Genomic DNA, 18649 nt, shown 5'->3' with positions numbered 1-18649 from the left:
ATTAGGCCATAGAAGACAACTTTGTTTAGTGGAAGGATATTAATGGTTTGTCAGTTAAGTCTAGCTATTTGTGTTTGTCTGAGTTGTGTATTATAGGCATTATGGTTGAAGAAACTATCTTATTAGATCTAGGCATACTATGAAAGTCTTAGGTCCCAAGCAAAACTCAAGTGTTCAGAGGGGGACTACTTATCAACAAGCTCACAACAATGTCTGAATTAGTAAGGCATGGACAGTGGCGGAACCAGGCCAAATTTTTTGGGATGACCGCTACAATAAACTAAAAATTATAAATAAATATAAAATCATATTATATAAAATATTTAAATCATAATAAAATATAGCAATATTTGCAATTATCGTGACAATAATATTAAAGTTTTGTTTGTTGTAATGTAATTTATTAAGATAACAATTCATTAAGATAACAGTTCACAAATAAAAATGTCTAATTTCAATACTAAAATAAACATTCTAAAATTATAAAATGTATAATTTTAATATTCAAATAAAAAATTTGAAATTAAAAAATACACCAAAAAAAAAACTTATTAAGCCGATAGGATAATGAGGGTCAACTATAAAATATATAAAGATATGATGAGGACTAAAATACTTGCATATGACGATGAATGTGTAATTTTTTTCAATAGAAATTGAGGATCTTCTGTGTGGACTGCAGAGACTAATTCCTCGAGTTAGGAAGGATCCCAATAAGAAGGAGATAAATTATGAACGGTGCGTGTTCAAGACTGGATTTAAACTAATGAAGAAATTTCTCATCATCTACCAATTGCATGGAGTGGTGACACTATTAAAATATTGACATTTTTAAAGAGAAACTTTGAGACTTTGAGACGAATTTGAGATTAATTACTTTGTTGTTGTTTATTTGCTATATTTTGAAACTTTTATTCCAATTTCTTGTAATATATTAAAATGAGTTTGAGACAAATTTTAATTAAGGAGACTTTTAAGATAGATTTAAAAAAAAAATACATAATTGTTTATTATTTTTCTAATTTTATGGAAATTCAGTCTCAAATTCATGTGATAAACTGAAACGGATTTGAGACGGATTTCTATTATGTATAGAGACTTTGAAATATATTTTAAACATAATACAATTTTTTTACTTTATCATTTTTTATATTTCGTCTCAAATCTGTGTGAAATATTAAGGTAAAAAATTGCAACAAAATTATGAAGAGTAGTCTTTAAGACGAGAATTTATAAAAAAAAATTGTCTCAATTCTTTTGTTAAATATAGATTATAGAAAATAAGTAAGTTAAGAATATCATTAATTAATATGAAATATTAACTGAGTTAGTTTAACAAATTATATATTAACAAGCATGGGTGGAAAGGGTTAGAGAGAGAAAATTAGAGAGAGAGAGAGAGTGTGCTAGGGTTTGTCTTCCAAGCATTCTCACCATGCAACGAAATATTAAAGACAACGGCAATGGGTGGAAAACGGTTAACAGAAACAAGGGAAGAAGCACTGTTACATCAAGATGGGATATTTGGAAGAGCGATTCAGGAGAGGGCAACGACTCAATTATCTCTTTCTTTATAACTGATTTTGATGACAGTTGGAGAGCTAAAGACTTATACTATGAACTCAAAGACTTTGGCAGTATTGAAGAGATCGTTATTCCTCCAAAGAAAGATTGGAGAGGAACAAGATATGGATTCATGAGGTTTCTCAAAGTAGACGATGCAAGGATACTTGAAACCAAATTGGATAATGTGTGGTTGGGAGAGAAGAAGATCAGTGCCAACATAACCAAATATAATAGGAAGGAGGTTAGTCGAAAACATGATTCAGGGAGGGGCAAGTTTGGCGGTACCCGTGGGAAACTCAATACTTCCCGCAGCAATCCGAAGGTTTCGATCCCCTCGAACTCTGGACCTTCGAAGAGCTTCGCTGAAGTGTTGAAGGAACAAGTATCTGAAGTGAAGAGGGTGGATAAGGAGGACAATAAGGCCTTCTTCTATCAAACAAGTATTGAAGAAAAGAATATGTTTTGTAAGGCAAAAGTGGGGGTAGCTGCAGCACCGGGGCTCGCTTTTGGAGTCAAGCAGGGTTTGATTGAAGAGGGTATTGTCACAGTGAAAGCTACGCCGTTAGGGCCAAATCTGTGTCTTCTAGAAGAGGTGGTTGCCGAAGATCTCGATATGTTCTTAGCTGAGGGAGGGGAATGGATCAAGAGGTGGTTCAAAGAGGTGAGGGAATGGAAACCTTCTGACGTTGAATGTGCTAGAGCGGTGTGGATTTCGGCATATGGCATTCCTTGCTACGTGAGGAATAAACGGTTCATTGACACCTTATTCTCCGATATTGGATCAGTGGCGAACTATGAATGGATTCAGCAATCTTCAAGCAGACTGGATGTGGTAAAAATCATGGTGTTCACTAAAGAGGTCGAAATCATCAGAAACAAAGTCTCAGTTTGTTTAGATGGTATGTGGATGAATATCCTTCTAATAGAAGAAGCTCAGTGGTCAACGGGTGAAGAGGAGTGTGCAAGCGGCTTCGATTCAAGTTCATCCGACGGTTCAGTCAAGGGAAGCTCATCGGCGTTGGGAAGTGGGAGGGAAGAAGAAGAAGAGTTGATAGCTGCTTTTTCTGAATCAGAGTACTTGGGGAATGATGAAAGGGATGGGTCAACTCAAAGGAGGCAGCAAGATGGTTTTGCAGACAAGATAGAGAAATTGAGGATGGAGAAAATGGGGAATAGTGAGGGCATTAATTGTTCTTACATGAAAGAGGATAAAGGTCAAGCTAGGGAAGAGAAAGGTTGTACAGAAGACAGCATTTCATCCACATCATTTAGCAAAGTCGCGTGCAGCCTAGAAGCGGTTTCCTCTCCCAAAAAAGAGGATGACGAGGCAAGGTTAGTGGGGCCCGCGGGAGTTTTTGTTAATTACCCAATAGTGGGAGATATCTCTGCTGGGCCCAAATTGCACCAAACTGGATACTTTTTTTCTGGGCCTCTGCGAAAGGAAACGGGTGGACCGGTTGTTAGCAAATTAGTGGACACGGGCATAGTGAATCAGGGTAATAATCCTAGCGGTTCTGTTGGAATGGAGGTACGGAGAAAAGTTCTAACGAATGAGGAAGGAAAAAATAGCAAGATCCTGAACACAAAGAAGGTTAGAAAGAATATGAGGGAAGTTCTCAATCTTGGCTTGAAGGTGGAAAACTACTGCTACCCAGCGGAGGAGTGCGGCCCACCAAGATTAGAATTTCCAGAGCTTCAACCAGGTTCTTTTTCAATTCCCTGTAATAAGAGTAATTCTTTGGGTGGGTTACCTTTGTCTGCTGAATCATTGACACATTCCGATGTGAAAATGTGCAACTCAAGAATTACTAATGGGGCTTTAGGAAAAGCATCCATAGGTCCGTGGAATTCCATTAATAAGCTGGGAATTATAAACAGAGCTTGTGATTTTGATCCAATTGCCAAACTGGAAGAGATAGAAAACCGGGACAGGAAAAGGGAATCAGGGGAGAAGGGGAAATTATCAAAGTGTGAAAAATGATAGTGGTCTCTTTGAACATGAGAGGGGGAGGAAGCAGGGCAAAGAGGAAGAGAGTGGCGCATATTATTCAAAAAGGGGAAGAAGAAGTCTGTTTCATTCAAGAGACAAAGCTTAGTAGTTTAAACAGTATGGTGATAAAGGAATTGTGGGGAGATGCCAATGTTGAGTGGTCGGTTTCGGATTCGGTAGGGGCGTCGGGAGGTATCTTAACTATGTGGAAGAAGGGTTTTTTCGAGCTGCTGTACAGTTTCAGAGGCGAAGGGTTTCTCGGCCTTTGCGTTGAAAAAATGGGAAATCTCATTTACTTCGTTAACATCTACGCTTCTTGTGATAGGAGCATTAGAAGAAGGACATGGGAGAGGCTAATAGAGATAAAAGATAATAACAAGGAAGGTTCTTGGTGCATAGGAGGGGATTTCAACTCCGTGGCTTCTAGTGATGAACGGGTAGGAAGTTCAAAAAGCAACAACAAAAAAGAGATGGATTTATTCAATGGCTTCATTGAGAAGATGGAGGTGGTGGATGTTCCTACCATAGGAGGCAAATTCACTTGGTTTAATAGCAATGGCAAATCTATGAGTCGGATCGATAGGTTTTTGTTGTCGGACAAATTAATAGTAGAATGGAAAGTGGATGGTCAAAGAATTGGAAAGAGAGACATTTCCGATCACGCACCGATTTGGATTCAAAACAATAGGAAAGATTGGGGGCCGAAACCGTTTAGATTCAATAATCTATGGTTCAACCACGAAGGCTTTATTCCGTTCGTGACCAAAGAGTGGGCGAATATCCATTGTAAGGGGAGAGGAGATTTTTGCTTGGTAGAAAAGTTGAAGGTTCTTAAGGAGCGCATTCGATGGTGGAACACAAATGTTTACGGATGGATAGACTTGAACATAGGGAAAGCCGAAGAGGAGATGCACCATTTAGATAACATGTTTGTTCATTTTGCAGGTAATGTTCCGGAAGAGGTGGTTTCAAAGAGAACTAAGGAGGTGGAGATCTTTTGGGACAACATAAATAAGAAGGAATGTTTGCTCCGGTTGAAATCTAGGCAACTTTGGCTTTCCGAAGGAGATAATAATACTCGTTTTTTCCACAACTCTCTAAGGGATAGAAGAAGAAGAAATCTTATGTGTTCTCTTGATTCTAGTAATGGAAGATTGGAAGAACCGCAAGAAATCAAAGATTTCGTCTTCAACCATTTTAAAAGCTTCTTCAAGGAAGATGTGGAAAGTCGCCCGGAGCTTAGTGGAGATAGCTTTAATTCTTTGTCTCAAGATGAGTCTTTGGAGTTGGAAAATCTTTTTTCGGTAGAGGAAGTTAAGGAGGCGGTTTGGTCGTGTGATGGGAATAAAAGCCCCGGTCCGGACGGATATACTATAGAATTTTTTAAGAGGTTTTGGTCTCTTATAAAAGATGATTTGATGGCTCTTTGCAACGACTTCCACAACAAGGGATCTCTTGTGAAATCTATAACCTCCTCTTTTTTGACTTTGATTCCAAAAAACAAAAATCTGCAAGATTTATTGGAATACCGGCCAATTTGCTTGGTTTGAAGTATCTATAAAATTCTTGCGAAGCTCTTATGTGCTAGAATCAAAAGGGTAGTTGGTAAATTGGTGTCCCCGAATCAAACCGCGTTTGTTCCGGGGAGAAATATGATGGATGGTGTTTTGTTGGTGAATGAGATTCTTGATTGGGCGAGGAGGAAGAAAAGGAGGTGTTTCTTGTTAAAGGTAGATTTTGAAAAGGCTTACGATTCCGTCTCATGGAATTTTATTAGATTTGTGATGGTTAGAATGGGGTTTAGTAAGAGATGGATGAAATGGATGAAAGCGTGTGTGTTTACTAGCCATATGTCCGTGTTGGTTAACGGAAGTGCTACCAAAGATTTTTCGGTTAACAAAGGTCTTCGCCAAGGAGATCCTTTGTCTCCATTCATCTTCGTCCTTGTTATGGAGGGTCTAACGGCATTGGTGAAAAAGGCGGTGGAGGTAGGGGAGTTCAAACCGTTCATGTTTGGGGAAGAGGATCATGTTGATATCCTTCAATTCGCGGACGACACCGTAATCCTAGGTGATACCTCTTGTGACAATCTTTGGAACTTGAAAGTGATCTTGCGAGGCTTTGAGCTTGTTTCGGGCATGAAAATTAATTTCGCGAAAAGTAATGTTATAGGGGTGCACGCCGGTGATTGGTTTATGAACAAGGCAGCTTGGTTTCTCTCTTGTAAGAAAAGTTCTGCTCCTTTCAAATTCCTAGGTGTTATGGTGGGAATTTGCCCTAGGAACATCAAGGCTTGGAAGGAGGTCCTGAGTAACATAAAGGCTAGATTGTCGGCTTGGAAAGGTAGAAACATTTCTTTTGGAGGTCGGATTACGTTAATCAATGCGGTGTTAAATGCATTACCGACGTTTACTCTTTCTTTCTACAAAGCACCGACAAAAATCATAAAAGAAATAAGAAGTCTTCAAAGTAATTTCTTGTGGAGCGGAAATGTCAACAAAAGGAGTATACATTGGGTGAGATGGGAGATAGCTTGCAAACCCAAAGAGAAGGGAGGTTTGGGGATTAGGGATGTCCGTGAGGTGAATAGAGCTCTTCTTTTAAAATGGAAATGGCGCATTTTAACCGATAATGATTCAATATGGAGTAAGTTCATCGAATTGAGGTATTTAAACCCCAAGCTCAAGGTTCAAGTAACGGGAGAGGTTGTTACAACTTCGGAGGACTCCATTTGGTGGAGGGATATTATCAATAACGACTTATGTTTGACATCCTTTGAGCAAGGGTTCTCCGGTTGCATTAAGTGCACTCCAAAAAGCGGTAAAAACATTCTGTTTTGGCATAGTAACTGGATGGGAAGTCAATCTTTGTGCGTCCTTTTTCCAGATCTGTACGCTTTTGCGGCCAACAAATTATGCTCACTCAAGGATGTAATTACTTGGCAGAACGGGGAGGCTCGGTGGAATAATTTATTGATGCTGTCTGAGGAGTTTTTCCATGCTCTTGCCATTGAAGAAGCAGCGCCTGCTGCTAATGGTTCTGCTGCAAGAAGATGGAGCAGCTTCCACGATTTTCTCCAGCTTCCGGTTTTGAACAGCAGCGAGGAAGACGGCTTCACTTGGCTGCTGAACAGCGAGGGCTCTTTTTCTGTCAGCAGCGTATCTTGTTTGGAGGCTGACAGCAAGGAAATGGCTTGGTCGGATGCTACGGTAAGTCATATGAATGTTGTTTGGAAATTAAGCTTACCGTTACGGATAAAGGTGTTCGCTTGGAGATTATTTTCGAACAAATTGCCGGTGAAAGAACAATTGTTTTTTAGGAATGTTCAGAATTTAAATTCGGTGGATTGCGTGTTTTGCCAAGCCCGTGAGGAGAATATGCGACATTTGTTTTTTGATTGCGTAGTCACTAGAAGAATTTGGAGTAGTATTTTGTGTTGGATTGGGGTAGATTCCAAAATGTCCTTAGATGAGTTGCTGGATTTTGGATACATTCAAGACAAAATCAAGGATGTGAAGAGCAAAATCAAGACCAACACGATTTGGGTGGCGACCGTTTGGAGTATTTGGCTCATGCGAAACGCAATTATCTTTGAGAACAAGCCTTATAGCTTTGATGTGGTGTTCTCTAATGTCATTTTCCTTTCTTGGAGATGGATGACTCTATGGCATTCTTCGTATCATAATAGTTTCTTCGAGTGGTACAAATTACCGCTTTCTTGTAATCTCTCGGTTTAGTCTTTTGTTTTTGTAAGACTTGCACCCCTAATGCGATATCTTATAAATTGCGTATTGAAAAAAAAAAATTAATATGAAATAGTTAATTCAATTGAGTATTTAGAAATTATAATAATAGTTAGTTTTGATATGTGGTGTGGTACCTTGTAGATTGAAATATAGATAGGAAATATATGTTGATTTTTTTTTATTAACCAATTAGTTAGTGGAGTATAGACCATGAGAGCTTATTGTGACTAATAGAAGTACATCCCAATATTATCTGATACTTTAGAATTACTACGTGTGTAATATTTGAGAAAGCATTGAGTTACACGTAATATTTGAAAAAGCATTGAGTTACAATCTTCATTATCAAATAGCAACTGCACTGTATCACATCTGTATCGCATGGAGTTTTGAATGTCAGCCACGATGTAGTGCGTCCTATGTGCTATAGTGCGGAGGAAACTGTGTCCCATCTTTTCTTTTTATTTTGTTGCCTAGTTGCAATGCAGGACTAGAATAAAGTTTCTAGTTGGATTGGTATCAAGGGAATTAAAAATTAGGGTTAAATATGTTTTTAGTCCTTATAAATATGACAATCTTCAATTTTAGTCTTTATAAAAATTTTCTTCAAACAATGGTCCTTGTAATATTTTCTGTCTCTATTTTTAGTCTCTCCCGTTAAATTTCACTAACAGAGGCTTACGTGGTACGCCACGTCAATTAAAGTCAACACTAGAAAAAAAGAGATAGATTGTAGGGGTTTTAAACCCCCTTTAAATAACTTAAAAAACAATAAATTTTCATAAGCAATTAGTCAGAGTTTGTTCTCGCATGTATTTGTTTTTTTTTTAATAAGCAATGATATTAAACAAGGGGAGTATAATAGATACTCCGCCCAAAGATACAAACGGAAAGCTCTCCCTACTCGAAACAATCGAGAGGTAAGATATTCCAAGTATGATAATTACAAAGATCACGAATCTTATAAAAAGCTAACATGTAATTCCAAGAAAACATGATAATATTCGAATAGCATTCGGTAAAACAAAAACTCTCCTTCTTAAAAATAATGTCATTCCTCTTCTTCCAAATGCACCAAATAGTAGTCAACCAAATCACTCCTACTAATGATCTCTTCGCCGGACACTTCACGGAATCGCAAAATAAAAAGAAAGAGACAAAACTATCAAAGGACAAATCAAGGGAGGGACCTAGTCAACAAAACACCCTCCTCCAAATATTATGAACAACTTCAATCTATTTGTTATTTGATATTTGATAAAACTGCAATCTATCGTCTGTAACGTAAGTCCACCTTCAAAAGACTCTTGTGTCACAATTTAAACATTTAGGGTAGTACTTAAGACTTTGTTCTTTCTATATTATAATTCTATTTTTATTTATGTTTAGTCCTTCATGTGGCAATATTTCAAGTGAACTTGTTTTACAGGTGTTACAGGATAGAAACGAGAGCACATCACGACATGGACGAACTACAATTTATGTATTACTTTTTCAGGTTCCTTCACACCTTACATGTATCTAGAAAGTTGAAACTAAAGGATTTTGCTGTAAAATATAGATACACAAAGTGTCTCCCAAACAATTGCAACTCTTCTGATAATGGACCGAAATTGACTATTTCTTCTTTGTTTATGCATAAGATTTGGCTGTTGTTGTCTTGCTATATTTCACCTAACTCTTCCAAAGGAGGGGTAACACTTTCTAGCACTTTTTGTTTAAAAGACTTCGTCAGATGTTTTCAGGAACTTTAGAAACTGACTACTTAAAAAGTTATATGAACTCCTATGTAGCATGAGAAAGTGTTATAACAAGGATGGTCCATATTGTTCAGAGAACTTTTTACATATGCTTTAAAAAGGGTCAAGGAATATTTAACTCTTTCTAACTGAAGTTGGTTCATGTTAAATTATTGATTGAAAGCCATAAACTTTACTTTCTGTTATGGCCACCATTGCTTTAACGCAGTTTTGCTAATTTTATCTCCTGATAAAATATTTAAATAGGGGATAATTTCTCTACCATTATAAAAAGTTGGGTAGTGTACATTCCACCAATCACATTGCATCATTTAGTTTTGTCATATTTTATTAATTATTAAATAATATATTTTTTGCTTGTTTCCAAAGCATTTTACACTAAAGGTAACTCTACCCAACTTTTTTTTGTTAGGTACTAGTAGATAATAATTCACCATTTAAATATTAATATCTACTTTTAGGTTGACTTTCAAGCCATTGCTGAAGCTCTTGGTCTGGCTGCCATTAAGGCTAAAGTTTCCACCACTACCATAATTGCAAGTGGGAGACTGGTAAATTTTATCCACTAGAGTTGAGGTGTGAGCTATGTGATTTCTAATCATTTAAATAATCATTTAAATGTACTTTGAATCTGGAAAATGATGTTTAATAATATCTATTTGAAGGTCTTTATTTACATTCTCTAGTCAATATATCATTTTTTATAATTTTTTTGAGTATTTTGTTTAGTTCATCATTTAAATATGTATTCAACATAAGCTATCAATTATACAGTCTGTCTAGCTTGATATATATATATATATATATATATATATATATATATATATATATATATATATATAATCCTCTGAAGTTTTCAGTTCATTACATTGACATCTAAAGGTTGATATGGAGTTTTGGTACAAATTACTAACTAGATCCTGCAGATTGCTTTGTATACTTTTTAATGATCCGTTGTAGGGTGTTATGTAAATTCAGGTATTATATTTATCATGGAGGGTGGAAGTTACCAACTTAGTAAGTTATAGTGGTTGAGATGAGTTTTTTACTCTTGTGGCTCCACACACGTATGATGTCTTGGTAAAAAGTTTTTAGGCTTAGTTGGGTTTCTAGGCTTAGTGGTTGAAGCTTCTAGGTTGAAGTTTCTAACTAACTCCATTAGTATAAATGTATGAGTATATTTAATTTCCTTTATTGGTTAATTTCCACTGATGTAAGGTTGTGCATCTTTCAACTAATAAATCTGATTTTTCTACAAATTTTTTTGATTAATTGCTTGTGAAAATTTGTTGTTTTTTAAATTATTTAAAGGGGGTTTAAAACCCCCGCAATCTGTCTCTTTTTTTAGTATTGACTTTAACTGACGTGGAGTGACACGTGGTGTGCCACGTAAGCATTCGTTAGTGAAATCTAACGGGAGAGAACAAAAATAGGGACGAAAAATATTGCGAGGACCATTGTTTGAAGAAAATTTTTGTAGGGACTAAAATTGAAGATTGCCATATTTATAGGGACTCCTAACATATTTAACCCTAAAAATTATAAGTTCAATTTTAGACGAAATTAAGTTCTTTTGGTCTCTTATTAGAGTTATTTGGGCCTTTTATTTTTCTATGCTTATTGGGCTTTAGGTTATATATTGGATACTACCATGCCCTACACCCTGTCCCTGTGATTTAGCTAAGGCCGTGCGAACCTCCAAGCACATGGAGTATGTAACTTGCTTTCTGAAAGGTCTCAATGACACCTACCATAACATTCGCACACAAATATTTCTTCTTGATCCGCTTCCTAATATAAGCAAGTTCTATTCTTTGATAGCACAACAACAAACACTATCAGCATCTCTTACTCCCACTATTCTTGCTGCAACTTCCAACCCCAAACCTAAAGGAAAACCTTATTCCTAAACCCCTATGTTGTGCACTAACTGCAGCAAAACCAACCACACTATTGAAAATTGCTACTTCAAGCATGGTTTTCCTCCTGGCTATCGTTCCAAGAACTCTAAAGCTGCTGTTGATTCCAACACAACCACTGCTTCAAACAAAGAGCTCTCTCTTTCAAAAGCAAATTATCAGCATCTCCTTCTTTTAATTTAGCAATCAAGGAAGGATAATCCAAGTTCTAAGACCACAAACTCTGATGTTATTGTCATCTAAGGTATAGCACTTACATGTAATCTATTGCATAATAAATCATCCTGGATTTTAGATTTTTGAGCCTCCTATCATGTTTGTCCTTTTATTCAGAATTTTTCCACCATCGAGTATATCAATCTTGTTAGCATACATTTTCCTAATGGCACATCTTTGTTTGCAAAATATTGTGGCTCTATCATTTTTAATAACCAATTCCAATTGCATAATGTCTTCTATATGCCTGAATTTACTTTCAGCCTCATATCCATATCTAGACTATGCATGTCATCACCCTACACAATCATTTTCTCACACAGTTCCTACATTATTCAGGATGTGTCTACCAAGCAAATGATTGGACGAGTGACATAGCACCATAATCTCTACATATTGGACAAGCTGCCTATACAAAATGCTAAATGTAATTCCATTAGTAATAAGGATTCTTTGAACTCTGCTTGCCCTTTATGGCACCATAGATTAGGACACCCTTCTTTTGATGTTTTACATTCTATGTCTAAACAATTTCCTATCATCAAAAGTTACAAAATTTCTGACTGTTCTACTTGTCACTTGGCTAAACAAACAAAGCTACCTTTTCCCATAAGTAATTCCTCTTCTATTAAATGTTTTGAACTTGTTCACAGGGATATATGGGGACCTATTTCCCATCCTTCTATGGATGGCTATCACTATTTTCTGACTATTGTTGATGATTTTTCTAGATATACATGGACTCTCCTTATGCATAACAAGGCTGAAACTAGACTGCATATTAGGAATTTCATCACTTGTTGCCAAAATCAATTTTCTTGTACCATTAAAACTATTAGAAGTGATAATGGAACTGGATTTATCATGCCTTTATATTATGCATTCCTTGGCCTCATTCATCAAAGAAGCTGTGTGGAAACTTTACAACAAAACTCAACAGTTGAAATGAAACATAGACACCTTTTTAATGTAACTAGGTCTCTTTTGTTTCATGCTAATCTCCCTAAGTGTTTCTGGTCTTTTGCTTTATGTCATGCAACATACTTAATTAATAGACTCTGCAGCCCTTTCTTACAACATAAAACTCCTTTTCAATTGCTTTTTCAAACTGATCCTTCTTATATAGATCTAAAGACCTTTGGCTGTTTGGTTTATGCATCCTCTCTCACTAGACATAGAGATAAACTTGACCCTAGAGCTATTAAAAGTTTGTTTCTAGGATTTCCTATAGCAATTAAAGGATATCTCTTATTTGATTTACCAAAAAAATCCACTTTTATATCTAGAAACCGTTCTTTTAATGAAGACATTTTTCCTTACACACCTCAACCTAATAATTCGTGTACCACTACCACCCCTCTTGACAATCATACTTCCATCATTCCTTTTCTGTTTGACCATATTCATCACCAAAACCAACATTCCCTACTTCATGATACTACACGTACAACTTCTTCTGATAATGATTCTCCTAAACCTACCATTTCACCCACCCCTGCAAACAGATACTTCTGAAACTATTACTTCTGAAAATACTTATGAAGCTATTACTCCTAATTAAACTACTGACATAATGCATCAGCATCCCATTACCAACCCTGCCACTCAAACAAATATGCCTCAAACAAGAATCTCTACTAGAATTAGGTCTGCACCTGCCCATTTAAAATACTTTGACTGTAATGTTGTTTACTCTTCCACTTTATATGAAATTTCTAAATATATATCATATTCAAATTTATCTCCTGCATTTTAATCTTACATATCTGCTATTACTACAAGCTCTACTCCTAATAATTATAAGCAAGCCAACCTACATCCTCAATGGATTAAGGCTATGAATGATGAGATTTCAGCATTGACAGCCAACCAAACTTGGCAACTAATAACTCTTCCACAAGGTAAGAAAGCTATTGGGTGCAAATGGGTTTACAAGACCAAATTTCACTCAAATGGAACTATAGAAAGACACAAGGCAAGGTTAGTAGCTCAAGGCTTCAATCAAATTCAAGGTATAGACTTCTTTGAAACTTTTTCACCTGTAGCTAAACTAACCACTGTCAGACTAATTTTATCCCTTGCAACTTCCTTAAATTTACACTTGTTCCAACTTGATGTTTATAATGCTTTTTTACATGGAACTTTGGATGAGGAAGTCTATATGTCTCTTCCTAAAGGCATGACTCCATCTCATCCTAATCAAGTGTGTAAACTTCTCAAATCTATCTATGGCCTAAAACAATCTAGTAGGCAATGGTTTGAGAAGCTTTCTACATTTTTACTCAATAACAATTACACTCAATGCACTTCTGACCACTCTCTATTTATACACACTTCAAAGAATTTTTACACTTTCATTCTTATCTATGTTGATGACATATTGATTGTAGGAAATAGCTTAGACATCATCAACTCAACTAAACAAACATTACAGCATCATTTCCACATAAAAGACCTGGGACATATGAAGTATTTCCTAGGACTTGAGCTTTCCCGCAACAATGAAGGTATCAACATTTGTCGGAGAAAATTCACCTTGGATCTGCTGGACACTGCTGGCCTGCTAGGTTGTAAGTCTTCCTCCACACCTATGGCTCGTGACACAAGACTCACTTCCATAAATGGCACTCCATTAGAAGACCCCAAACCATACAGGTGCTTGATTGGTCAACTGATTTATCTTCTGAACACAAGACCACTGTTTCTCGAAGAATTATGCATTCCCTTCATCAAACCGACTATTCTCTATTGCGATATTGCATCTGCTATTCATATAGCAAACAACTCTTCCTTCCACGAATGTACTAAACACATTGATCTAGATTGCCACTTCGTCCGAGAAAAGTTGCAACAACAACTGTTCTGTCTCCTTCCTGTGTCTTCGACTCAACAACTTGCTGATGTATTCACTAAACCGTTCGGACCTTAAGCTTTTTTCAAAAAATATTTCTAAACTTGGCTTACATTCCATATACCCCAAATTTAAGGAGGGGTATTAGAGTTATTTGGGCCTTTTATTTTTCTATACTTATTGGGCTTTAGGTTATATATTGGATACTACCATGTTCATATGTATAGAGCCCATTTACTTGTATCCAATAATCAAAATAATATTCATTCATTTTCATATTTCAATTTCGGTTCCCGCCAACGTGGCTCACACTGTGCTTCTTCTTCCTTGCAAACTATTGTAATATCTCTTCTTCATCGCGCAATCAACACAAATTAAACCGTGGAACCCTAAGGATGTGGATGCGGAGAGATTTCTGTGGTTGCGTATTACCGGCTTACCTTGTCATGTTTGGAGTGAGAATTTTTTCAACATACTTGTGGAGTCATGGGGTAAATTCATATGCTGTGATGATCTTACGGATGCTCGACTTTGTATGGATGAGGCGAAAATTCTAATTAAATCTGGGAGAATGGACATTATTAACGCCAAGATCAAAGCAGTCATTGATGGTGTTCCGTTTTCAATCAGTATGAGAGAAGATCCCTCCTTGAAGAAAGCTGCTGTGGGGTGTAGTAGTTTGAATGATGCTGGTTCGGAGGATTACGTTTCCTCATACGGAACCAATTCAGAAGAGAAGTATGGGGAGGCTGTCAGATCCGGCATGGAGGAGGCTGCCGCCGTTGTAACACCCCTCTAAATAACCCGCGGCAATTAAACAAATTATTAAATCAGAGTAACATGTAGAGAGGTATCACAATTCATAAATAACCGAAATACACGTCACATAAGTCATGCATCATTGGAACACCTGAAATCATATCTCATTACCAAACCATGTTCTACGCAGCGGAAAAATACCACATCAAGTCTACATTATTACTAAATGTATCAACTTCAACCAAAACAGATAAATATAGAGTTACAATCAAAATTACAAACAAACGTTCCCAGTGTTACAACTACCAGAGCATGACACCTGACGCTAACTAAAAAACACTGACTCATGAGCTAATCCTCACCGAGTCGAACAGCCGCTATCCTCAGTCTGAAAATGACAACATGTAAGGGTGAGTCTCGTCATAATTAACAAATGTTATAAGGTTATAAAGCAATAACACGTCACAGTTGCATCATTCACCCAATTGTTTCATAAACAGACAATCAAAACAAAACAAATAACAACCAACGCATCATCAGCATTTACAACACTAGAATACCTCCAATCATGTCATAAATCATGCATATGAATGAACCGACACTATGCATGTGGTACCAACGTCATCCAGTGGGAATAACCCATGACCGATCTATCATCATCCAGATACGGCCCTGCCAGCACAGATTCCACACAATGGGAATCATGCCCTTCACTGATCCAACACATCCCTTATGGATACAGTATCAACAATGCACATGAATGAATGCAACATATATAACATACTTATATCATTATCATCATCATCCTCAATAATCATCATCATCATTCAAGTATGTTCATATATATTAACATCATTCAACCACAATTCTATCATCATCATGTCGAAGACATGCACATATTTGCTGCAATCATCATCATCATCAAGAAATATCAACATATATTATCATCATTCTAAAACCAGTCAAATCATCATCACATAGATCGTTTAATAAGGTTCATTCAGCCCAAAACGGCGCATCAAATGAACCAACAGTTAGAAAGTTATGCCTCTTTGAACTTTCTTAAAATATCACAAAACATCAACAGCACGCGGCGCCATCACACATTCGCGGCGCGGTACGAATCGAAACAACGCCTTCGCGGCGCGGCCACATGTTCGCGGCGCGGAACGAATCGGAACAACGCCTTCGCGGCGCGGTCACCTGTTCGCGGCGCGTACTGAACGCAACAAGACTTCCTGACCTTACGCCTTCAGGTTCGCGGCGCCTCCTCTATGTACGCGGCGCGAACCGCGATTCTAAAAAACCCCAATCTGCAGAAAAACAGCATTCCATGTATCCCAAACACCCCAACACATACCAGTGCGAACATGGAGAATTAGAATGCACAAACAACACAAATTACGTCTCGTAATGCACCAAATATACATCAATTGGGATTATAACAACACATACATCATAGATTCAAACACGGGGTCACATATCATACAATTGACACAATCCCTAAACCTATCATATGACTCAATTGATCCGAATTCTACATCTATTCAGCATTACCAACCCCTAACCCGATAATAGATGATAATCAGACAAGTCCCCCCTTACCTCAGATAAGAATTCTTGATCTTTGGTCTCTCCCTCTACAGATCTCCTTCAGTTCCTCGTGTTCTCAGCCTTCGTTCTTTCACGTTCTTTCTTCCTTCCCAGTTCCAAATGTTTATGAAAATAATATAATAATTTAGTAAAAAGGATTATAAAATTACCCTCCCTCTTTTACTAATTACTCATATGGCCCAAATGCCATAAACCATTATTTTCACAAAATCCCTAATAATTCTAATTATTAATTCAATAATCCAATTAAATTAATATTAAAATTATACGGGCGTTACAACTCTCCCCCACTAAAAGAGTTTTCGTCCTCGAAAACATACCTCAGGAAAAAGTTCTGGATAAGAGTCCTTCATCTGACTCTCAAGCTCCCAGGTAACATTGCCTTCAGCTGGTCCTCCCCAAGCCACTCTGACCAAAGCTATTTCCTTGCCACGCAATTGCTTCAGCCTTCGATCCTCAATCCTCACAGGTAAAGTCTCAACCGTCAAGTTATCTTTCACCTGTATATCATCTACTTGGATCACATGGGACGGATCTGAAACATATTTCCTCAACTGAGATACATGAAACACATCATGCAAATTCGCAAGCATCGGCGGTAAAGCGATACGATAAGCCACTTCTCCCACTCTTTCAGAAATTTGGAACGGTCCAATAAAACGCGGAGTCAACTTCCTTGACTTCAATGCCCGACCAATTCCTGTCATAGGAGTAACTCTCATAAACACATGATCTCCCTCTTGAAACTCAAGTGTTTTCCTCCTTTTGTCATGATAACTCTTCTGATGACTCTGAGAAGCCTTCATCTTCTCCTGAATCATTTTAATCTTCTCTGTAGTTTGTTGTACAATTTCAGGACCAATCACAGCACTCTCACCAGATTCGTACCAACACAACGGTGTCCTACATCTCCTACCATACAAAGCCTCAAACGGAGCCATACCAATACTCGAATGATAACTATTGTTGTAAGTAAACTCGATCAAAGGCAGATAGCTATCCCAAGTACCTCCTTTTTCCAGCACACAAGCACGTAACAAATCTTCTAACGACTGTATTGTCCTCTCCGTCTGTCCATCCGTCTGCGGATGATAAGCAGAACTCAACCTCAGTTTAGTACCTAAAGCCTTCTGCAAACCTTCCCAGAACTTAGACGTAAACCTCGGATCTCTGTCTGACACGATACTTGAAGGAATACCATGAAGACTAACTATCTTCTCGATATACAACTGAGCTAGCTTCTCCATCGGATAATCCATTCTCACCGGTATAAAATGTGCAGACTTCGTCAACCTGTCTACCACAACCCAGATAGCTTCACAATTTCTGACAGTTCTCGGCAAACCCGAAACAAAATCCATTGATATGCTATCCCACTTCCATTCAGGGATAAACATCGGTTGCATAAACCCAAACGGTTTCTGATGCTCAATCTTTGACTTCTGGCAAATTAAACAAGAGTACACAAACTCGGCAATTTCTTTCTTCATTCTCGGCCACCAAAACAACTTTTTCAAATCATGATACATCTTGGTAGCACCAGGATGAATACTCAACCCACTACGGTGTCCTTCTTCTAAAATACGTTTCCGGAGTTCAACAATATCAGGGACACACACTCGATCACCAAACCTCAGTATACCATTTTCATCAATTCTAAATTCACCACCCTTGCCTTGATTAATCAAAGTTAACTTATCTATTAACTCAACATCATCTTTCTGACCCTCTCTGATCTCTTCAAGAATGCCACTAGTCAACTTCAACATACCCAATTTGACACTAGTAGGAGTACCTTCACATACCAAACTCAAGTCTCTGAATTGTTCAATCAAATCCAATTCCTTCACCATTAGCATAGACATATGCAAGGTTTTCCTACTCAATGCATCAGCAACAACGTTTGCCTTACCCGGATGGTAATTCAAACCAAAATCATAATCTTTCAGGAATTCTAACCATCTTCTCTGCCTCATATTCAACTCTTTCTGGTCAAAGAGATACTTCAGGCTCTTATGATCACTGAATACCTCAAATCTTGAACCATACAAATAGTGTCGCCACAACTTCAAAACGAACACTACAGCTGCCAACTCCAAATCATGAGTCGGATAATTCCTCTCATGCACTTTAAGTTGTCTCGACGCATAAGCAACTACTTGCTGATTTTGCATTAACACACCACCTAAACCCATTAGTGATGCGTCACAATAAACCACAAATGATTC

Source organism: Vicia villosa, unplaced genomic scaffold, assembly GCF_029867415.1.
Source record: "Vicia villosa cultivar HV-30 ecotype Madison, WI unplaced genomic scaffold, Vvil1.0 ctg.000063F_1_1_2_unsc, whole genome shotgun sequence".
In the NCBI taxonomy this organism is placed as follows: domain Eukaryota; kingdom Viridiplantae; phylum Streptophyta; class Magnoliopsida; order Fabales; family Fabaceae; genus Vicia; species Vicia villosa.
Note: the sequence above shows the minus strand (reverse complement) of the source record.